At 45.8% G+C, this 24,735-nt stretch overlaps 1 protein-coding gene across 2 annotated transcripts in view; it reads left to right on the top strand.

The window, feature by feature from the left end:
* CHEK2 (checkpoint kinase 2) overlaps positions 1-24,735 on the top strand; it is an 816,762-nt gene that overhangs the window by 441,673 nt on the left and 350,354 nt on the right. The window lies entirely within an intron of this gene.

Genomic DNA, 24,735 nt, shown 5'->3' on the forward strand with positions numbered 1-24,735 from the left:
GTAATGCGCGTAGTTACAGTAATGGAGTTAACCATTTACACATCTAGATTAGAAATGCAATAAAATGGTAAGCAGGCCAAATGGCCATAGTGTACCAAAAGGGGGGGGGGGGGCAATCTCTTGTTCCAGTAACAGAAAAACCTGTTTCCACCACCAGAGTGAGACCAAATGAAGCCCATAGAGCATAAACAATGCACCCTCCCTTGGAACTGGACCAAAGTTCATTTGAGTTAATTTCAGACACACTGTATCCTCCCAATCTCCCCATGCCCAATCTCCCCATGCATAATCTCCACACCACTTACAACCCATTCATAGGTTTCGAAATCTAGGCCATGTCCCTTTGCTATGGCCTCCCATTTATACCTGAAAACGATACCAGTCGAACTTGCCTTTAGAAGACTAATCAATACCTATTTCGAATGGATTGTCCTCCCAACGTATTCCTCATCTTTGACATGTAATGTCCAGCTTCCACTGCTTTGGAAATTTTTTCGGCAGAGGGCGCTCTGAGTCGAAGGCTTCGAGTCGATGTCCCTCGGATGCCTCCATCGAGGATGACGTCATCTGATGTTATAAGTAGCATGAACAGCGCCCGTTGGTCTCAGTTACGTTTTTCTGAAAACACGTTTGCTTTGTGAGAAACTCTGCATGCCTCTTACTTGTGAAAGGATTTGCTGTTGGTTTTTCGAATATGTCTTTGTCTCCTACTTCGACGACACCTCAGTCTGGATTCAACAAATGCCGGTACTGCGGCTCCAAGATGTCCATCATGGACCTGCATCGAGTCTGTCTGTGGTGCCTCCGTGAGGGCCACAATACGGATATGTGCTCAAGGTATCAATCCATGACAGGAAAGGCCTTGAGGGAATGAAAGGGGAAGCTCAAGGTAGGCAAGGTTTCCAAATCCCATCAGTCCTGACCTGCTATATCTTTGACCGATGAGTTGAGAGACGACTCTCCTCAGAGGAAGAAGGCCAAGCGCTCGAAGTCTAGGAGTGGTTCCTGACACTTTTCGTCTTCATTGAAGAGATTGAGGAGAAGGCACCGCCAGTCATTTTCCTTCTCTTAGTCAGGCGACTCCCCAGAGCGGGTGAAATACCCGTCCAAAAAGTCGACACCGGAAGAGTGTGAGGCTTTCTGTGTGGAAATGCTTAAAATCTTTGATAAACAGGGCTGGGCTCCGACCGTGCCTTCTGTGGAAGCTGGCAAGGAGTGGTCTTGGCCGGATACTCGCATGCGCTCGAGCCCAAGTAAACGGTGTGATCCACATCGCCCTCGAGACCTCGTTCAGACAAGGCATTGAAGGATCACTCGAGGCATGGTGAGAGGTCAAGGTCGTCAACACCTTTGAAGCCATCGGCGTCCACGGCCGTCATTACTGCCCATCGGGTCCTGGACCCCTGTCAGGCCGTCAACTGCACTGTCGACGCTTGCTGCGCCAATTTTACTGGCGCTGCCCCCAGTGACTGACCCGTCAAAGTCAACGCCTTTGACAATTTCGAAGCCTCTGGGTACCACACCAGAGAAAAGCTATACCTCTCTACCAAAAAAGTATTTGTTTGAAGTCCCTTGCTTCCTTTGTTGAGGAGGAGTGTTCGGATGAGGATGATTCCCCTTTTGGTCTCCAGTTTGCAACCCCTAATGTGCCTGAATGCCTCAATTCAGAGGAGAGAGGGATGCAGGATCTCTGTGAAACTTTGCAAAATGCGAGTGGTACAGACACCTCTCCTGAACTGGAGACCCAGGGCAGCATGCCGACTCCTCGTACAGTAAACTTATGCCTAGAGTTGTTGAATATTTGGACTGGTCTAGACCTCCAGTGCATTATGATCAGGATGATCTAACTGACATTTTGGACAAGGGTCCACTTACGGATCTCGTGTTACCTTTCCCTGTGGCTCTTCATGAAAGTGGTGGCAGGAATTGGGACACTCCGGAGACTAATCCGGCAGTTAAACAAATCTCTTACAAGAAAATACCGCCCCTCCCAGTAGCTATCCCGCCTAACTGTCAACAAACCCCGCTCCTGAAGAGTCTGGTGGTCCAGGCAGCTACGGCTACCTCCAAACAGGCAGTGTACCCTCCCATCCCTCCTGATGGGGATGATAAGATTGTAGATGGGTGGGCGCGAAAGGTATTTTAGGCTGGGAGTATGGCTTTTAAATCTGCCAACTCCACGTTTGCCCTCCTGGAAAATCTTTGTGAAGCATATTTCCGAAGGGCAAGAAAGGGATGGCTTCCTGGCTATTAAGAACGGCAAGGAAGCCATGTGAGAGTCCCTCCAGTCTGGGTTGGATTCTGCAGATGGCAACAGCAGGTCCATGGCTATGGGCACTGCGATACGCAGGTTTACGTGGTTGCGAAAGTCGGGTTTTGCACCCAATGTGAAGGCTCGACTTCTCAACATGCCATTTGACTGGTCTCATCTTTTTGGCAGCAAGGCTGACGAGAGCCATGAGAAGTTGCAGACCTCTAAAGTGGCGGCCAAGTCTTTATGTGCCGCTGTTATGCAACCTCAGCCTTGGAGGGGTAGATCTTTTTGCTACTACTCCTCATTTGGAAGGGCGAGAGGAATGGGCAGTCAAAGAGGGCAATGAAAATGTCCATATGGTAGACCGGGTACAGGTGCCAAGCCAGCTCAAGCAGCAGCCTCTTTGCCATCGGCCACTGCTACAGCCGCTTCAAAACCGGTCTGAGGGCTTGAGTCTCAGCTCACCAGTTGGGGGTAGACTGTCTCAGCATCTAGAAGAATGGCGAGACATTACTTCAGATGCTTGAGCACTGGAAACAATAACCCACGGTTACTGCCTTCCTTTTATATAAAAAAAAGCCTCACACCAATCCACCGGGAAGACTCTTTGAGGATTCCGGATCCGCTCCTTGTGCAGGAATTCTTGACCCTGCTAGAGAAAGGCGCTATAGAACCAGTGCTTCTAGCAGAGATTAACAAGGGTTGGTATTCCCCATATTTTTTGATTCCCAAGAAGGACGGGGGACTGAGACCCATCTTGGACTTGAGATACTTGAACAAGTTCCTCACGAAGGACAAATTCAAAATAGTCACTCTTTCTCAGATCCTTCAGGCCCTCCAATTTCAGGAGTGGTTGTGTCATTGGACCTACATGATACTTATTTTCATGTGCCAATCCATCTTCAGCACAGGAAATACCTGAGACTTGCCATTGGCGGCTCACACTATCAGTTTCGGGTCCTGCCATTCGGGTTGACCTCTGCCCGAGGGTCTTGACGCATCTCAGAAGAGGGGGGGATTCACGTCTACCCTTACCTGGACGATTGGCTGATCAGGTGTAACGCTCACCTGGTATCCAAGGGGACGTCACTCAGCCTGTTCTGACCTCTTACGACCTCAAACCCTTCCCTGGAGTCTACTCGACTGGAGACTGGGCCTGAAACACAGGATTGGTAGAGTTTAACTCCCTATTTTCTCTGTGTGCTTGAACCCCTTCTTCCCCGGGGTCCAACCCCTCCCTTTGATCTACAGCTCACCTTGTTTTCTTGGAAAGTGTGCTCTCCGTCCTGCTTTCAGCGCAGGGGCGCGTTGATTGATACGGGCTCGTTGCTGCCTAGTTACTTCACTGGCAAGAGTCAGACAGGTAAGTATAATGATTCTTTTGAACAGTTCTCTAACTTCGTTCCTTTCCTTCCTTAGATGATAGCCGGCGTCCGGGGATGGTGAGGTGCTGCTGAGATGAGTAGCGCTGAAGGTGAGTGAGAGTGCGATGCAACCCTTTCGTATTTGTATTGAACTGCGTTCTTTTTCTGTATCTTTTAGGTGCTACGACGTTTTCAGCGTGGATGCCGGTTATGAAGAAGAAATACAGTGAGTAAGCGCGGTATGTGGCGCCTCTAGATGTTTTCACGCTAACCTGGAGTGTCTTTTCCCTCTTGCAGATGGATGAGACGTTCGATTCAAGTAAGCGTTTGAAGCTTGTACAGTCTTTAAAAAATAAGCAAAGATTTGCTGAATGCTTACTAATGCCTTTTTTCTGTTCTTTTACCTTTTCCTTAGGAAGCGGTGTGCCTGGATGGGAATGACACCACCGAAGATGCCCGCGGAACAGAAGGAGCGATGACTGATGGGTAGAAGCGCCGCAAGGTAAGGCTGTTCCTAACGGTGTTCTTGCAGGAGCTGAGCGCAGAAGAAAGATGCAGGCTTACTGGAGGCCGATCCGAACACGGGGAGTGTCACGCTGCAGGTGCAGAAAACACAAAGCATGTTTCTCAGCCTGGGCGTGGCTTAAATAGTCTCTGGGTATCCAAGGTGTCTCTGGGCTGAACCACACCCAAAAGACTAGACTGCACATGCAGTTCTGAGAACCGAAATATGTGGGGGCATCCATCTTGTCCCCATCAATGCACTACAAGTCCGATCCCCAATGTTATCCTATGGGAGTGAGTGAGTCTGGTGACACAAGCGCCACGTCCGACTCCAAGTGGGTCATTGGAGGGATGGAGAGGCCCTTGAGGGCCATGTAGGTGATTGTGGCCTGGCTCCAGCCTGACATCTTGGAGGGCTGGGGACATGAGGGGCAGGAATCATGACATCAGGGCGAGTACTCCCGAACCCAGCAGTTCCAGTACATCTGGGCTGTCTTAGACACATCCTTGGGAAAGTGCTCACCACCCAAGGTGAGGGCTCAAGTGATAACAAAATTCCAGAGTGCCCAGAGTCTTCCGGCCTTCGTATTCTTGAGGTTGCTCCGCCTCATGGCATTCTGCATTTTTCTGTTGCTAGAGGCCCGCCTGAGAATGAGATCCCTTAAATGGGCTCTGAGAACACAATGGTTCCAATTCTCAGGAAAGATGTCGGACCGACTTCATATTCCAGCCAGAGTCTCACAGGATCTTCTGTGGTGGGCCTGTGAGGAAAACATTCTGAAGGAGAACCTTTTTGGCATCAATGGCCAGAGATTACAGTAGTGACGAACACCTCACTCACGGGGTGGGGAGCTCACACCAACGATCTGACAATCGGCGGTCGGTGGTCTCAATCGGAGTCCAATCTACACATCAATCTTCTGGAGCTGAGAGCAATCAGACTAGCGCTGAAGGCGTTTCTGTCGTTTGTATGGGGAAAGGATGTCCTGATAATGACCGACAACGCAGTGGCCATGCACTACCTCAAAAGAGAGGAGGCGTAGGGTCACTACCACTGTGCAGAGAGGCAATGCAGCAATCTCCCTATCAGCAGTTCACCTGGCCGGGGAGGAGAAGACGGCGGTGGATGCTCTGAGCAGACGGGGCACAGTCCCCCACAAGCAGGAACTATCTCAGGAAGTCCTTCAAGAGATCTTTGCCCTTTGGGGAGCACCTCCAGTGGATCTGTTCGCGACTGCTGAGAACCGGAAGTGCGAGCTGTACTGCTCAAGGGAATTTCCTCTGAGAGGAGCTCTAAGAGACGCGTTTGTGGTGGATTGGGAATTCCCACTACTGTACACGTTTCCTCCAGTCCCTGTCAAACCTGGGGTACTCAGGAGGTTGAGGCAATTTGGGACCCACATGATCCTCATTGCCCCAGATTGGGCAAGGAGACGTGCTACCCGGACCTTCTGGACGTCCATCTCTCCTCCGATACGTCTTTCACAAAGAGAGGATCGTTTCTTGCAAGAGGAGGGTCGGGTTCGCCATCCCGAGGTCAAGACTCTCAACCTTCAGCTTGGTTTCTGAAAGGTTGAGGTACAAGGATTGGGACCTCCCGGATGGCGTGATGGAGGTGTTGCTTTTGGCTTTGCGACTGGTACAGGGAAAAGAATGTTGATCCTTTTCAGTGTACAACTCCGGATGTTCTCTCCTTTTTGCTTTCATTAGCGCACAACGGTCTTCAGGTTGGAACCATTAATGGCTACCTGGCAGAGATTTCAATCTTTAAGCGCTCATCCGAGGAATGCTCCTATTTCAAGATCACTGGTCACTCTGTTTCTTAAAAGGCTCACAAATGTGTTCCTGCCTTCTACCTTTCAGGTTCCGGTTTGGGACCTCAACCTGGTTTTGAAATTACTGATGTGTGCCCCATTTGAACCCTTGCACACATATATGTTGAGGTTGTTAACCTTTAAAATGTTGCTATTGCATCTGCACGTAGAGTGAGCGAGTTGCAGGCATTTTCTTCCAAGCCACCCTTAACTATATTCCTCAAGGACAGGGTTGTGTTGAGGGTGAAACCCTCCTTTCTACCTAAGGTAGTTTCAGACTTTCACTTAAGTCAGAAAATTGTGCTGCCAGCCTTCTATCCTCCTCTGCATCCTAGTAAGGAAGAGGAAAGGCTCGATAGTTTGGGCCCTAGGAGAGCATTAAGCTTTTATATTTCCACAATGTTCCAAGTGGGCGAGTGGACAGCCAGCTCTTTGTGGGGTATACAGGACACAAACTGAGCCAGGCTGTTTCTAAACGGACCTTGTCTAGGTGGATCACTCTCACCATTTCTGAATGCTGTAGACTAGCTGGCAAGGACCCTCCTGAGGGCTTGCGTGCTCATTCCACCAGAGGCATGGCCACATCGACTGCCCTGCAAAGGGGTGTCCCTATTAAAAACATCTGTGATGCTCCAATGTGGTCATCAATACACATGTTTATTAAGCTTTATTCTCTGCATACCCCTCATGCTCAGGATGTTGCTTTTGGTAAAACAGTCCTTTAATCTGCCCTTTAATAAGAAAACAAAAAGAAATCTGCTTGTCTAAATTATTCACCCTCCTCCTATCTTGGATACTGCTTTATATGTGGTCAAAGATGAGGAATACGTTGGAGAACACAATCCATTCGAAGAACAAGTTACTTAACCCTGGTAACGTTCTTTCGACTGGATGATCCTCCAACGGATTCCTCTACGCCCTCCCATCCTACCCCTCTGTAGAATTTACCATGCAATTACAGCTTTCATTCCAACAAAGCTGAGTACTGTCAGGCCCGTGTTATGGGCATATCTGCTGCACGAGGAAGGGAAAAAACAGAATTGAGGCCAATGGGCGCCGTGTGTGCTACTTAAAATATCCAATGTCATCCACGACCGAGGCCTCCAAGGGACATCGACTTGACGCCATCGACGCAGGGCACCCTTTGCCAAACGATTTTCCGAAGCAGCCGAAGCTGGACAGTACATGTCAAAGATGAGTAATACGTTGGAGGAACATTCAGTCGAAAGAACGTTGCCAGGGGTAAGTAACTTGTTCTCCTCGGCTAGCTAATCCAGTAGGCCACCTTTCCCAGAGGGTCTTTGTTCTTTAGTACTGAGTAACCATCCAGCAGCCATTGTGCTAGGCCCTGATGACCACCTGCATATGGAAACTAAGGCACAATCACCATTTACTAGTGATACGACAGACACGAGATTCGATTTTCCAAGTACTATGATTTATTGCAAAGTATGCTCAGTCGGCTGACTGGGTCTAACATCTCGCAACGTGCGTCACCCAGACCTCGTGAGACGCAAGAGAGCGAGCATCGCTCAAGCAGCAACATTTATACAAACATACAATCTTTGACGGCACATGAAACTGCCCATAATGTATCTTCTAGAGCTAGGGTTTGGTGATTGACAATCATGACAAATATGACACATTATGACAAGTTTCTTCTTCAATATAATTATACTCATTTTAGCAACAGTTGCAGAGACAGTTCTTTGTTATGGAGAACATAAAGCACCTGTTCAGCAAGGATATTGTGTTTGCGAGAGAGATACATTCCATAGCAAGTTATCTACCCGTTTCTATTTGTGAACTAGTGGTCAGCCTGTTCTGAGGCAGATCCGCGAAGGAGGACCGCTAGAAGAGTAGAATTCATGCTTTAACTGCCTATTGCTACAGCTTTAGAGTGACAGGCCGGAACCTGGGCCGCTGATTAAATGCCGTTTCTCCTTGCCTGCAAGGGAGGAAAACAATGCATTTCTGTACTTTTTAGCATTCCTGTCTGGGTTGATCTTTCAACATGCAGGCTGTGGCCTCGCACTGTGAATGAGCTTTCAGAATAAAATAACATTTTGCAAAGCATTTGACAGAAAAGAAAAAAGCAAATGGCGGATGTTACACAAAATGGACACCCTGTGGTTCTACTAGTTATACTGACGATTCTGTGTTTGCGATGTTGGTCACATGATGCGATTGGTTTCCGGCCAACATAATATACATACTATACATGGTTGGGGTCCTTTCTGGCCTAACAAACCCTCCATCTGGCCATGTATCTAATTCTGAACTATGCATGCTACTATAATCGTCATCTTCAACATTAATTGACATGAATTCCTTGATTGTTTCAATTTCGTGATTTGCACCCTTATGTAATACGGGAGTGGGTTTCGCTTTTATTGCGTGTACACATTAATTTGTAATTTCAGAACAAAAGATTGGCAGGCAGTGTATAAAACAACTGTAGAACATGAGGATCCCAAGTATTGTGACTAAAACTGCAACTAGTTTCCATCCCCATGAACGCAGTAGTTCCCAAAACCATGTGCTTAAGTTCAGATTCCAATGACATTTTTTGCCTCAAGAAACCTGTGGGGCATTGTCATGACCCTCACCCATAACCCCCTCTGGCAAACCCATTGCCAGGTGGAGTCGGGACTCTGGCCTCTAGAGCCTGGCATCCTCTACAAAAGCCCTCATGGGGCCAGTCTCGGCGCCAAGCTCATACACCATGAACAACAATGTGCTTGGGCACTACTTTATTGTATACCATGGAGGCATCCACATAGCTTGGTTCCCTAAGAACCAAGCTATGCAGTCTAGTGTTTTGGGTGTGGCAGGCCTGGAACTACTTTCCCTGGTACTACTTTACCTGGGCTATATAAACCACACCCTGACTGCAGAACATGCTTCGTGTTACTTTGCAGCTTGCAACGTGATGCTCACCGTGTCCAGCTATTCCCACGAGCCTCGGAGAAGCAGAACCTGCAAGGAGACAAAAGGAACATCATTAGCAGCAGCATTTTACCTGCAGTCTTCATCTTTAAACACTCGCAGCTACTAAGAACAGCTTACTTGAATCTGCACGCCTCCCGGACCAAACGACCTGAGCAGATAGAGGCAACGTTAAAGAAAGCAGTAGAGACATTTACAAATTACGAACTGCTCAAAAGGCTTACCTGGCTGGTCGCCTCTCGGCTGGCAGCACTCCGGACATTCCACTCGGACTGAAGAACACCGCGACCTACAAGGAAGGAAAACGCAGGTTAGCAAAGGCAAGACTTTGCAGCGCTGCGCATAGCGCTTACTTACCGCATGATAGCGCTCTTAATGCGCCATCATTTACCAGCGGGGCTCAACCAAGCCAGTTCGCTGCGGTGAAGCTCCGCATACCTAAGGGAGAAAGAGACATTTTAAACAAAGAAAGGCATGCAGGATAGCAACAAAACTAAAGAACAGCAATAAGACCTACCTGAACAATATCAAACGGGCCAGCGTGAGTGAAGTAACTGGACCGCACTCGCCCATGAAAGACAACACGCCCCTGCAAAGAAGGCAGGACGGAGAGCACGCCTAATTCTACCACAAGGCGAGGAGCGGGTGCCAGAGGGACTGAAAGCATACGGGGGTGGAGGGAGGATACTTACCCCAGTCGGTCAGTCTTGAACACAGTCCTCCTGTATTTTCAGGCAGAACCTTCCCCGCAGACCACATCAGGGCAAAGCTGAGCAGCATACCAGCGAGTAACCCGGCTGGGTGGCGTCCCTGTGGATACCAGGTGAGCGTAACAGAAAACAAAGCCTACCATAACAAGTTTACCTGGGCGCCATGGAGACATCAGAAATGGACCAATCGGCCCAATTACTAGGAGAGCTTCGTGCTGAGGTTCATTCTGCCCGACAAGAGACACCCTCCGGAGAGTCCTAATAGTGACCAAAGAACACACTGAAGAGATTAGCAGGCAATACTTGAAATCACAAGCAGGACAGACGACTCTACCTGGAAGCAATCCAACGATGCAAAACCCCGCCATACCACCCACTCCGGTACAGATCACGTTACCTGGAGCAGTGCCCGTGGCACCACCAGAAAGGTTCTCAGGCGACCTACGGAAGTATGCGGCATTCATCAATCAGTACCGCCTTCACCTTCTTTGTAGGCCTGGAGCATTTCCAAACGACCAAGCTTGGGTAGCTTTTGTCTTATCATACCTGAGTGGTAGTGCAGCAGATTGGTCGGTGCCATTGGTAACCCATGACGATCCTCTATTACATGACTTTGGGGGGTTCCAGAGAGAAATGGAAAAACTTTTTACTCGCCATACCCACGAACAAGCAGTAGACAATTAACTCTTGTCCCTCCAACAGGGGAATCAGGACTTGTTAACGTACATTGCTACCTTCAACAGATTTGTTTTCTGGCCACCTAGCTTTGGCAACCAAAGAACCACGTTATTCCATCGAGGCTTACGAGGCGAATTAAAGGAAGTCTTAGCCCAGGTGGTTGATCCACCCAGAGACTGTGCAGAATTCATGAATCTGGTTGTGCAGCTACACCACCGGTTGCAGGACCGAAAGGCAGACCAGTCAAAGACGGACCCTCAGACCGTAAATGCTCGACCAAGGGAAAACACACCCCCGTGTACCTGAAAATGCTGTAGAACCCATGCAGATTGGAGGGATACGGCCTCCATTAACAAAACAAGAGCGGGACAAAAGAAGACAACAGCAGCTTTGTTTGTATTGTGGGAAACCAGGACATTTCCTGAAGGACTGTCCAGTAAAACCTCCAAGAAGAATAGTCGGGCCACAGAGAAGGATGAAGCTAAGGAATCGGGAAACTACCAAGCTCGACAAACGTAGAGGTCAGTTTGTCGTGTGAGAAGAAATAGTTGCTGACTTCGCACTTTGCGATACCAGTGATCTTAGTTAACCACCAACAGTCGTCAAGAATGCATGCCGTTGAAGCATACATCGATAGCGGAGCAGTTGGAAATTATATTGATCAAGAACTGGCAGCAGAGATGGGGCTTCCTTTGTGTTCTAAGCCAACTATGGACAAGGTAACCACCGTGGATGGGACAGAAATCGCTTCCGGACCAGTAACCCAGTGCACAGCCAGGGTAACCTTGCTGTGCCAGGACGGACATCTGGAGTCTATTTCATTCGATCTCATGAAGGCACCTCAGTTCAGGCTAATACTAGGGATGCCATGGTTGGTTGCTCACAACCCTTTGATAGACTGGCGGGCACGAAAATTAACATTCCCCGGTGACTGCTCCCCTGCCTGCTATTCCCAAGAGGAGAAACCCGACGTCTGTATCCCTATGACTCCCGGAGCGACAGTATCAACCCTGGGAGCAACTAATACCTTGCCAAGTGAATACCATGATTTCAGGATGTTTTCCGAAAGGACCAAGCCAATACATTGCCGCCGCACAGGCCCAATGACTGTCAGATCGACCTTGTTCCTGGTGCACAAATCCCTTGCGGCAGGATCTACGCTCTCACAGAACCAGAAAACCTTCATTTGAAATCCTATTTAGACCAGTACCTTGCAAACGGATTTATCTGTTCTTCGAAGACCCCCGCAGCCAGTCCTTTGTTCTTCGTACCAAAAAAGGAAGGAGACTTGAGAACCTGTATTGACTACTGCGCATTGAACCAGATCCCCGTGAAGAACCGCTACCCCTTGCCACTTATCCCTGAGATGATAGACCAAGTTAAAGATGCCCAGATTTATACCAAATTGGACCTTCGAGGAGCGTACCACCTGGTCCGTGTCAGAAAAGGAGATGAATGGAAAACCGCCTTCCGTACTAAGTACAGCTTGTTTGAATATCAAGTCATGCCCTTCGGGTTATGCAACGCTCCTGCGGCATTCCAATATCTCATGAATGACGTCTTAAGGGAGTTAATTGATGTGTGTGCCTTAGTGTACATGGACGACATCTTAGTATACTCAGTTTCGGAACAAGATCATGTCAGGCACGTTCGTTCAGTCCTCACCAGGCTCAATCAACATCGCTTGGTTGCAAAGCTTGAAAAATGCTTTTTTTCACATCACCGAAGTAGAATTTCTTGGTTTTATCCTTACTCCAGGAGGCATCAGAATGGACGTGCACAAGGTAGATGCCATTCTGAAATGGCCTTCACCGACGTCTCTGAAAGGGGTACAAAGCATGCTGGGGTTTGCGAACTTCTACCGCCGGTTCATCCCAGACTTCTCTCAGGTTGTGCACCCAATCACAGTACTATTACGAAAAAACAATAAAGTTTGCTAGGACCGAAGAAGCCTTTCAGGAACTTAAACGAAGGTTTACCGCTGCTCCAATCCTGCGACATCCTCGTCCAGACCTCCCTTATGTCGTTGAAACTGATGCGTCAAGTCTCGCAATGGGGGCTGTCCTTTCACAGAGAGACCCGGAAACCGGCCAGCTACATCCTGTGGCCTTCTGGTCGAAAAAGTTCTCACCTGCAGAGATTAATTATGCCATCACGGACAAGTAACTCCTGGCTATCAAATCCGCCTTTATGGCCTGGAGGCACTACTTTCTGGGGGCCAGACACACCATTACAGTCAACGCAGACCACCGAAACCTGCAATATCTCAAAACCGCCAAGGCCCAGTCCTCGCGCCAATTACGGTGGGCCCTTTTCTTCGCCGAATATGATTTAATCACATTTCGACCAGGAGTCCGAAACGGAAAGGCGGATGCCTTATCTCGCATGGGCATAGATGAAATAATATATACAACTCCAGACCCAGTACCTATTATACCTGAAGACAAACTCTTGGGTATCACGACAGCCTTAACACAAGCAGAACTACGAAAAGAAATCCAACGGACAATGAATCCTGATGCCTACCTCACATGGCAAACTCAAGAAGAACAATATACCATCAAGGACCACCTACCCTTTTTTAGGGATCGCCTATATGTACCCAAGAAGGAATTACAACAGCATATTATTTCAAACTATCACGATTCACTGATCGAAGGGCATCCTGGGATCGCCAAAACCCTAGCTAAGGTGAAAGAACTTTTGGTGGCCTACCTGGCGTAAGGACATCATTCAGTATATTCAGTCCTGCGGTGTCTGCGCACAAAATAAATCACAGGAACAAAAACCATCTAGTCTCCTACAACCATTGGACATTCCTCCAGGTCCATGGCACACTTTCCCTTGACTTCATCACTGATCTACCTCCAAGTCAAAGGTTCCACACCATCCTTGTAGTTGTGAACTTATTCTTGAAGATGGCCCATTTTATTCCTCTCAAAGGCCTCCCAGACGCAGCCACTTTAGCAAAAGTGTTCCTGGAGGGCGTGGTTAAGCTACTTTGCTTCCCTTGGTTCTGGTCTCTGATCGAGGCAGCCAGTTTGTTTCAAACTTCTGGAAAAAATGCTGTGCAATGGTGCAGATCGACGTTCGGCTATCTACCAGTCACCATCTCCAAACGGACGACCAAACCGAGAGAGCCAATCAGACACTCAAGCTATATTTACGGTGCATGCTGCACCACGAACAAAGGAATTGGAAAGATCTACTTACGGTAGCCGAATATGCATATAACAATTCTTTGCATTCAAGCACGGGACAAACACCCTTCTATACCCTTCATGGCAGACATCCACATACCTCTGAAGTAGACCTTCCAGCCAGCTTGGAAATGCCAGCGGTAAAGACTCTACACACAACTATTACTCAGGCTTTCAAAAGGGCAAAGGAACACCTTATTCATGCCAAAGAAAAACAAGAGATTCGCCGACAAACGCTGGAAAAAGGCCCCTGATTATCAAGTAGGAGACAAAGTTTGGTTAGCCGCTAAATTCGTACCCATCAAGGGAACCCGGACCTTTCATCCTAGATTCTTAGGACCCTATACCATTAAGGCAATTATCAACCCAGCAGCCGTGAAACTGGATTTACCACCTAATCTACACATCCACCCGGTATTCTATGTGTCCCTCCTGAAACCAATGCAACCCGGCACACGGATTGGGACACCACCTAAACCCATACTTGTTGACGGAGAGCCAGAATTCGAAGTCAAAGATATTTTGGACTCTAAATACTCTAGGACCAAGCTATATTATCTCGTCGATTGGAAAGGATTTGGACCAAAAGATAGATCCTGGGAACACAGTGAAAATATCCACGCACCGCGTCTAATCAAGAAATTCCATCGGAACTTCCCAACCAAACCTGGGCCAGACAGAAGGAATACCATGGGAGGGGCCTTAGGGGCCCTTACCCAAAACCCCCTCTGGCAAACCCATTGGCCAGGTGGAGTCAGGACACAGGCCTCTAGAGCCTGGCATCCTCTTCAAAAGCCCTCATGGGGCCAGTCCTGGCGCGTATGGCGCCAGGCTCGTACACCATGAACAACAATGTGCTTGGGAACTACTTTATTGTATTGTCAGCCAACATGGAGGCATCCACATAGCTTGGTTCCCTAAGAACCAAGCTATGCGGTCTAGTGTTTTGGATGTGGCAGGCCTGGAACTACTTTCCCTGGTACTACTTTACCTGGGTTATATAAACCACACCCTGACCGCAGAACATGCTTCGTGTTACTTTGCAGCTTGCAACCTGACGCTCACCGTGTCCAGCTATTCCCTCGAACCTCGGAGAAGCAGAACCTGCAAGGAGACAAAGGAACATCATTAGCAGCAGCATCTTACCTGCAGTCTTCATCTTTAAACACTCGCAGCTACTGAGAACAGCTTCCTCGAATCTGCACCTCTCCCGGACAGAACGACCTGAAAGAGGAAGATGGAGGCAACATTAAAGAAAGCTGTAGACATTTACAAATTACGAACTGCTCAAAAGTCTTACCTGGCTGGTCGCCTCTCGGCTGGCACCACTCCGGACATTCCACTCACATTGAAGAACACTGCGACCTACAAGGAAGGAAAACGCATGTTAGCAAAGGCAAGACTTTGCAGCGCTGCGCATAGCGCTTACTTACCGCATCATAGCGCTCCTAATGCGCCATCATTTATCAACGGGGCTCAACCAAGCCAGTTCGCTGCGCCGAAGCTCCGCATACCTAAGGTAGAAAAACGAGACATTTTAAACAAAGAAAGACATGCAGGATAGCAACAAAACTAAAGAACAGCAATAAGACCTACCTGAACAATATCAAACGGGCCGGTGTCAGTGAAGTAACTGGACCGCACTCGCCCATGAAAGACCATGCGCCCCTGCAAAGAAGGCAGGACGGAGAGCATACCTAATTCTACCACAAGGTGAGGAGAGGGCGCCAGAGGGACTGAAATCATACGGGGGTGGAGGGAGGATACTTATCCCAGTCGGTCAGTCTTGAACACAGTCCTCCTGTATTTTCAGGCAGAACCTTCCCCGCAGACCACATCACGGCAAAGCTGAGAAGCATACCAGCGAGTAACCCGGCTGGGTGCGTCCCTGTGGATACCAGGTGAGCGTAACAGGCATGTACCTGGTCACTCTACTCGAGAAAGAATCTCTTCTTAATTATTCAATACTGATCAAGAAAGTGTTACTACATTTAAATCAAAATTTCAAAAAAACAGAAAAAACACTTCATAGATACCTTTTGCAGACAATTGTATTAGTTCATACAATGTTTTTGACAACCTGAATTACAGCATTCATTAAACAAAGTTGTACACCAAGATTTTCATCAAATAAGGGAGCAACCGTTGGTTAAATTCAACAGAAAGGGTTTTTATCTCTCCCGCACAATCACATGTTTTTAATCCACTACGCGTTTCGGGGTTATCTTGACCCCTTTAAGTGCTGATGTGATTTGGATTATTTTCCTTATTTCCTACAACAAATTTCAAAGAAAACAAAGGTTTGTACTAGATTTGTCTCTGCAGCATAGTGAACACCAATACAGCGTGAACACATTTTGACACACTCTAAGCGTGAATTTCACTGACCGTGGAAGTATCAAGGGTTTATATAGCCATCTCTGACTCTCGTGTCACTTCTGATTCTTGCCACTGTTTGGTAATTGATGGTAGACTGGTATTGTAACCATCCTCAATGGTCCTGTCGCAATGGTCTAGAAAAATGTTGAACCCACTCTATAGAGAAGGAATAATCTCATTACCAAATTGTCACAACCTACACTCAATATTGTCTCCCTGCCCCCAGCACTCAGTCGGTCAAAAAGCTAAAATAAATGCCTCCAGGAAAATGTATCCACAGTTCAAGACTTTCCAAAACGCAACGCGGGAACGGCGAAACGGCTGCAAACGCAGCTTCCCGTCCCGCAGTGCTTTTAAATAAGATATTTCAATGTGTCACGTGATCGTGACTCTGATCACGTGACCAGGAAACATACGTGTCTTAAAGGACTAACGCCCCAATTCCTCTGCCTCAACGTGATATATCTACCTGGAAAACACCACGTTTGGTATATGTAATATAATTGTCACTATTACTAGAAAAAGGACTCGATGTGTATTAAAGGACATAGTCCCTGTCCCATTATGCTGCCTCACGTGTCTGTACTGAGACACGCACTCTAGGGATTTACGTGCCGTGTGTTCTTGTTAGAGGTGCAAATTCAGTGTGAAAGTCTACTGCTAAGATATGTTACTGCTGAGATTCAATACAAGTTCTCAGTTTGGGAAAATCATATAATGGACGCTAACTCTCTTATTGCGTTCACAGGCTGACTCTTCCTGCTTTGCTTTGTATCATGGTAGGTATGTGATGCTTACTGTGAAGCACCCTGTCCTAATTGAGGGTAAATCTAGTGAGTATAAACAAAACCATCTCTACTCTATGCATAGGTAGACTGGTTGTAACTACCTAGGTGTGTGTTCTCTCATCCTAATGGGGGTATACAGGTAATTATGATTCCAAATTGAAGTGGCCAAATCCACTAAAATGTAATAAAAGCCCAAATTCGTTCAGATACCACGGGCGTTCACCATACAATTAGAAACAAATAGAGTAATTTCCACTTCTATTTAACAATATTACAGTCCCTCATTCTGCTGATAACATATCCTCAAATGAGTCAAAGCACCAATTGTAATTACCAAAATTCTAAGTACACTTTATGCCCAAAGGGCAGGTCCAGAGAAAAACAAAAAAAGCAGTTTTTCTAACAACAATCAACTCAGTCATTTCAGATAAAACAAGTCAGGTCAAAATCATTGTTCATACCCTTTGGCTCAAGAGCATCTAGCCGCTCAATCCACTATGTTCAGATTCCAACCACCTGTGGGGACACGAATATCAGAACTCAGGACGTGCAATTTCTTGATCGCTTCAAAAATCGTAGGGGAGGAGTCACTTAAGAATACACAGCACACTGACACCACGATTTTGCACACACCCCCACGATCAGCCAAAATTATATCAAGAGCCATTCTATTCTGAAGTGTCATTAATCTAACTGCTTTCTTCTAGTGTCATATTGTAGAGTATATCGGTAGTTCCATTTATCGTCCTTTCTAACACCCTGGACAGTTTCCTTATATTCCATGAATTTATTGCTTGCCCCCAAAATGGTATAAATAACTTTGCTATGTCGCCTGCAATCAGTCCTGCATCATCCCGCAGTGGCCAAGATCTGGATAGTTTGGATATGTCTGAAGTTTTGCAAAGGAATACACCAGGAAAAAGAATTCCTAAGTAACAGGTCCCGCCCCAATTTCTAGGTACCCAGGGATAAGCCTATTCTCCACATACAAAATAAACAGGATCGCCTACATATATTGGTTCCCCTTCTTTGTCAAGCACTGCAGTTTTCATACATCTAGTAAACGTTCCTAGCGAATAGGAACCCTTTTTTCGTAAGCAAAATGGGACAGTACGTGGACTATAATTAATAGTATAAGAGGGGGGCACAACATCCTTATTCCCTATGGGAGCCATGTTGAAAGTGATTACAGAGTATTTGTAAGGCACAAAGAGCCTATCTACTTGTTTTGCCATTGGTTTTATTATTCTCGCCCTGTTAAATATGGAACAACCCACTGGATCCATTACCACTTTTTCGAACTCATCTGTTTGTTTCATCCAATTGACCAGTATCACTCTTATTCCATTTCCTGTAAAATAGTGCACTCAATGATGCAGAACATGCTGTATTAAGCGGTAATGGCTGCACGTACCAACCCATTTGTTTTCCGCCATGCTGGGGTAAATGGGAGCAGACCCAACAATGTCATATTCAGAATAGTATAAGTCATATTCATAATCAAAAGCAATTTATTATCGTACCCTCTTCTGTGCCTCACTTCTTGTGAGGGGAGAGTATAAGAGAGCACATGTACTGGACTGCTTGTGGCAGGAGCATTGGTATTAGGCAAAAGAGAGCTTAAAGGATGCACACTTTCCAAATACCAAATTATTGGGACCAATGTAATCAAAATGCAAAGTGGTGTCATAATTATTAGCATTCGTTTCCCAAAACAAATTCTTCTGGGCACTCGTTTAGTCTCCATCTCTATAATATCAGCGTTGGTGCAGGAGGGAGCAGGAATAAGTATAGGCATTGCCTGCAATGTTTATCTCGGCAATGTTTGTCACAAAGAAATTCTTCCCAGCAGCACACGTTAGAAAGCAAAGCGTTCATGTAGCAGCAAAGTGTTCAGTGCAGTTCAGGTTAGCCTGTTTAATAAATGATAGCAAGCTTATGTGATTCTGCACAGTGCTCCAAAAGGTCAAAGCAAGCATCAATTGTGTTGGTACCATATGCGCGCCCTGTTTGTACCCATGGGGTATTCGCACTGGTCCTTCACTTTTCAAAGGGAGCACCGGGAAACTGTTTCAGAGCTTTCAATTTGATGCAGATTGATACAGCTCATATGCTCCATTTCTCTAGGCCTCCGATTCCCATTTCATCCGTGTTGGGAGCAGAGGCAAAACCAACATGCAGATCATTTCCGGCTTTGAGAACGTAGGTTGTACCTTATTGCTCCTGTATGATCAATGAACAATGCACACTTATTTCCAGATTCAGGATCAGTGCCAGCCTGTGATGCAATGAGTGATGCTGTGGCAGTAGTCTGACAATGCTGAGGCACCTTTGGCCTTTCGATCTTTGTTGCAATCTCCCCAGGTCCTTTCTTGGGCTTAGGAAGCACCTCTGACAGAGAACTGGCGATGGTTTCTTTGTGATAGAGTGCAGCTGTTTCTCTTTCGGCGTTCGGGTATAAAGCAGCTCTTTCAAAGGGAATGGAATTCTTTTAATATGCGTGGCATGGATCCATGACTTGTGACCATCCACTCGGACTGCAGTATGTGTTGCCAGGAGGACCTGATAAGGCCCCTTCCAGCGTGGTGCAAGTGAAGATTTTAGTTCAAAATTCTTGGTGAGGATCTAATATCCAGGCTGCAGACAATGCCCTGGGCCAGCATATCTGACAGGAAGAGCCTCCTGCACCTGCTGATGAATTAAACGCAAGTTTTGAGCAAAGGGTTTTCAATCTCTCTTAAACGCTTAGGATGTGAGGCACTCCAAACATTTGCTGTTCTCCCCATTACGATCTCATACGGGGAGAGTCCAGTCTTTGCCTGCACAGATGTTCTCATACATAATAAAGCCAATGGCAACGCATCAGGCCACTTCCACTGACTCCCTGTGCATATTTTACTGAGCTTATTCTTCAAAATACCGTTTTGGCGTCCCAAAAAGACCGGCACTCATCGGGTGTCTGGCCGAGTGGAATCTCATCAATCTGGAGGCCTGCACAAATCTGTAGTATCACGGCTGCAATAAAATACGGTCCATTATCTGACCATATAACACGTGGCAAGGCAAAACTGCAAAAATACTCTTTTAACGTGACTTTCGCTGTGATCATTGCTGTACAGTCTTTAAGGGGATATGCCTCCACCCATTTGCTAAATGCACAGACCACTACAAGGACGTACTTGTAATTTTGACACCTTTCCATTTCTATAAAATCAAAATGGATCACTTAAAATGGCATAGAGGGGGGGCAAAACTACCCACTAGAGTCGCTGTTCCTTTTCCAATGTTATGTTGTAAACAAGTCATGAACTAGCCTATCAGCAGTTTTTCTAATGTGCTGATTCTGCCATACTGTGTCTAGATGCTGAATCATTTTCTTAGCACGTATGTGTGTTGTGCTATAGGCCGTAGTGACCATCGCTGTTACATAGGCATTTGGCAACATCCATTTTTTATTCTTTTTGTCCACCCAGCAACCTTCTATGTCTAATTCTGCTGCGCCCTCAGACCATGCTTTTATTTCGTCTGCAGTTGCTTCTGTTTGCATCTCTTTAACTGTGGCAATTCCGTTTTCTACCATGCAGGGCACCTCTTTCGACTTCTCAATTTACATTTTTGCATGTAAATCAGTGGCAGTTTGTTTCGCAATTTTGTCTGCAAATGCGTTTCCCTTCCCGATGTTACATGTTACCTTTTTAGGCGCTTCGCATTTCATTTATTGATAATCGTGTGGGAAGCGCAAGGGCGGACAACAATCTTACTATCAAAGTACCATGTTGGATCTTGATTCCGTGTGATGTCAGAAAACCCCTTTCAGCCCATAGTCAGAAAACCCCTTTCAGCCCATAGTGGAACAAAATTGTGTACCACCCCAAATGCGTACTGACTGTCAGTATATATGTTTACATTTAGGTTCTCAGGAATTTCATATGCTCTGGTTAACGCTATTATCTCTGCAGCCTGTGCTGAATTGTATGGGATCCTTTTGCTTTCTGCAATACTCTTTAGTGTCATGATGGCATATGCCGCAGTTCATGTACCACCGGGTAATTTGAAACAAAAAACATCACAAAACAGTTCTCCAACTGGCTCTTTCTGTGGAGTATCTGGTAGATCAATTCTTCCTTTCGTTTCTTGCTCAGTAACCATTAAACAATCATGGGGGAATTCTTTTTCACCCGTTCTTTCATTGGAAGGAGGCATTAACTCAGCCGGATTCAAAGCGCAACACCTCATAATTTGAATATTCGGTGCAAATAGAACTATTTCATACCTCGTCAGCCTAGCTGATGTAAGGTGTTGCGTCTGCGTTCTATTTAAAAGAACGTCTACTGCGTGGGGCACCATGACGGTTAAAGTGTGACCTAAAACCATACCCTTGGTTTGTTCTACTGACATGACAGCCGCAGCAACAGCTCCCAAACAGCGCAGCAAAGCGCATGCAACAGGATCCAGCGCGGAAGAAAAATAACCGCATGGTCTATTTCTCCCTCCTTGTTCCTCGGTCAAGACAGCCAAAGCACAACCATTGTTCTCATGCACAAATAATTTGAAACTCTTGTCATAATTTGGTGTGCCCAAAACTGGAGCTGAACACAATGAAGCTTTAAGCAGGTCAAATACTTCTTGACATTCCATTCCTCATGGCAAAGGCAGGGCAACAGCCATCCTTGTCAGTGGCACTATTAGATTCACAATCGTGGCTAAATTTGCGATCCACTGCCTACAATATGAAGCCATGCCAATTATAGCCCTGACTTCCTTCTGCATTTTTGGAATAGGCATATGCTTTCTATCCTTTCTGGTGTCAGCCTCTTCCCTCCTTCGAAAGGAGGTAGCCCAAGTAGGCCACTTCCTTTCAACAATACTGGAATTTTTTTAATGAAGCTTTGTGTCCATGTGCTGCTAAATGTGTCAATAGTGCAACTGTGCTCTCTTTACAAATTTCTTCTGTCTGCCACAATCATTAAATCATCGATGTACTGTAACAATACACAACCTGTTGGTAGCTCTAGCATGTCTAGTTCTTTTAATGCTCTACTATAAATAATCAGGCTTTCAGTGTAGCCTTGCGGAATTCGTGTGAATGTACATGAACGTCCTCCTAGAGTAAAAGCAAATAAATATCTACTATCTGGATGTACTGAATGCCGAAAAACACATTCTTTAAATCTACAACACTAAAATACGATGCAGATGCTAGAATCATAGTCAAAATTGTAGTCCCATCCGCGACTAATCGAAATTGAGGATCAACAACTTTATTCAATCCGCGCAAATCAATTATCAAACGGTATGGTATGTCATTACCTCCTTTCTTATAAACCGGAAGAAATGGACTATTGCAAGTGCTACCTGAAGTTTCTTCAATTACGTTTCTTTTAATCAAATCTGACACAATGCATTTCAATGCTTTCTCTCCTTCTGCCAAGATTTTATATTGCGGAATACGCGACAACGTAATTCCTTCTTTCAAGACAATTTTTACTGGCTCTACTTTTAAACAACCAACATCGTTATTTACTGCCCATATACAAGTTGGTACTCTACTCAATTCAGTTGATAATTGTTTAGATAAGAATTATGAAGCAGGAGTTTTTTGTGGTGATATTGTCAAATACACCATCAGGAGAACAATGAATAACCGCATTCAATTTCTTCAATAAATTTAAACCCAACACATTTTCACCGCAATTTTTTGTCAAAAGAAATGGGCAAGATTCAGTGAATGGACCTAGTGTTATTGGAACTGACTTTGACACTGGACTAATTACCGGTGTACCTGCGAACCCTACTGAGACATTATTTTGCCCTGACAGTGATATATCTGGAACCTGGTGATGGTCAATTGAACATTTCTGTGCACCTGTGTCCACTAGATAAGTGTGCTCCCTATTCCCGACCTTCATTTCTACGTAGGGCCCTTTCTGGTCTACGGGAATAGTCACTGGTTCCAACCCCTGTCTTGGGTTGTCCTAGTAAAACAATACATCATCAGATGTAAAGTCACCATTGCATTGAACTGATTATCAAAAACATTTACATCTCCCGTGCTATTCTGCTGTTGCTGGTTCTGGTTCTGGTTGTGATTACCCTGGTTGTTCTGAACTTGTGGTGCTCTTTCATTTCTATTCTGTCCTTGTGTTCCGGGGGACCTCTATTCTGCCTTCCCATTCTGATTCTGTATCTGCAGGCACTGTGTTCGCTAATGGCCGCCTTGTCTACGATAGGCACATTCATTAATTCCAATTGGACCACCTTGCATGTTGGAAAAATTAACTCTTGTTTGTGCGTTCCCACCCCCTCTATTATTGTTTACTACTTGCTGCATTAATACCCTTGTTTTTAAATTCCCTTTGTCCCTTATCTCCTTCTCTGCATTTACTCTATTCTCTTAATACTGGACCATGTGCCATACTTCTCTGTGATTTTGCTTGCCATGCACTTTCAGATGTCATTATTAAATTTGGAATTTTTGGTAATAACCCTCGCACAAACTTATCAACAAACAACCTCTTCCCGGGTTCAGTACTCAAATCTTGGCCACTGAAATCTGCAAATACTTCTTCAAATCGATTAAATCTGTCCCAGCTTCATCTTTGCCCTGTAAGCAAGCCGTTAATTTATCCCAAACAATTCTTTTCTCAGGTATCAAAATTTTCAATTTCTGAACTATTCGTGCTGGTAAGGCCAACATGACCTGCGGCGGTTTTTCGCCAGCTTTTCTCTCTGTATCAATTGTAGCTAAATTCTCCCATGCATCCCCAAAAATATCTCATTTATATTCCGAAACTGTTTCCATATGTCTACAGGAAGAATCGCGGGGAACAATAGATCAATATCACTCATTATAAAAACAGAGGAATTCAAAACAGACTCAAATTTCCTTCTAGAATCCCGCTAGATTTTTCCTAAGATCAGGGATCGTCTGCTTAATATTATTTGCCTCCCGTCTAGAAAAAGGGACATGCACAAATTGCGCTGTATAATGGGCTTCTCCCGTGTGCGCATCAGTCATTGCAGTGGCAGAAATCTCTCCTTTCGGGACAAATGTGGGGGGCACTTCTCTCATAGGCAATTGCAAACTAGGTGATTCTACATCTGTTTGTTTGATAAGCAATAAAGCTAAATGGAGAGAAAAGCCAGTCATTCCAGTTTCAGACAAAAATTCTCTTTTGTATATTGTCATCAAATCAGCGGGACAACATACTTTCTTCTTCAAACACTCATCTTGCAAATACTCAACCATTACCTACAATACCTTTCTCTGCATCTCTAGTGTATACTGACTAAACGTATCATGCACTTCTATTGGGGAAATGGTGGCATCCGTAATCCATCTAAGCGCCTCTCGCGTACACATTTTCATCTTCTCACCAACCGGTTTTAACGGCGGCAAGAATCGTTGCTGGACATATGGCACTACTTGGTGTTTCCCTTTTTTCATTATTTCTTCATTCAATTGATGAAGCTCGTTTCTAAACACAAATAGCCGGCCTACATGTTCTTGTACTTCCGACGCATTATCCCGCAAACGAGAAAAAACATTTAGATCACGCAACTCTTGCGGTGCCAATGTACCAGTCATCTTTTTCCATTTCTCCACAAGATGCTCCCCCATGCATTCTAACAATATCTGCTGTTCGCCAAGCCTCTGATAGTCACATGTGGATCTCTGCACAGTTCCCTCATCGTTACCTTCAATATGTTTCTGCCCAGTCTCTCAGCTGTTCTTTCCTCTCTTTACTAACCATACTACGAGTTACTCTAATGCTTCCTTTTGGTGCAGGCCCCACCTCTGTAGAACTGCCTGCCAAGGCGGCTGCTAATTCACGCTCTGTCGGCAGTGGAGGAAATGATGTCACATGCACAGGGGGAGATGGTGCAGATGGAACAGGAGTGGGGGTGGCAACTGAGGTGGAGGAGCAATGGGGTCAATACTACTTTGAGGACGTTAATTTCTTCGTTCATTCAGGATTTTGTTTATTATCTCATCTGATGTATGCAAATCTTTTTGTGGGTATATTTTTTGTACGCCTAATTGAAAAGCCCTGTCCATTCTTCTAAGATCCTCTGTTAGTTTATGCTCATCAAG

Source organism: Ambystoma mexicanum, chromosome 10 (genome assembly GCF_040938575.1).
Source record: "Ambystoma mexicanum isolate Mex_15411 chromosome 10, UKY_AmexF1_1, whole genome shotgun sequence".
NCBI classification, from domain to species: Eukaryota; Metazoa; Chordata; class Amphibia; order Caudata; family Ambystomatidae; genus Ambystoma; species Ambystoma mexicanum.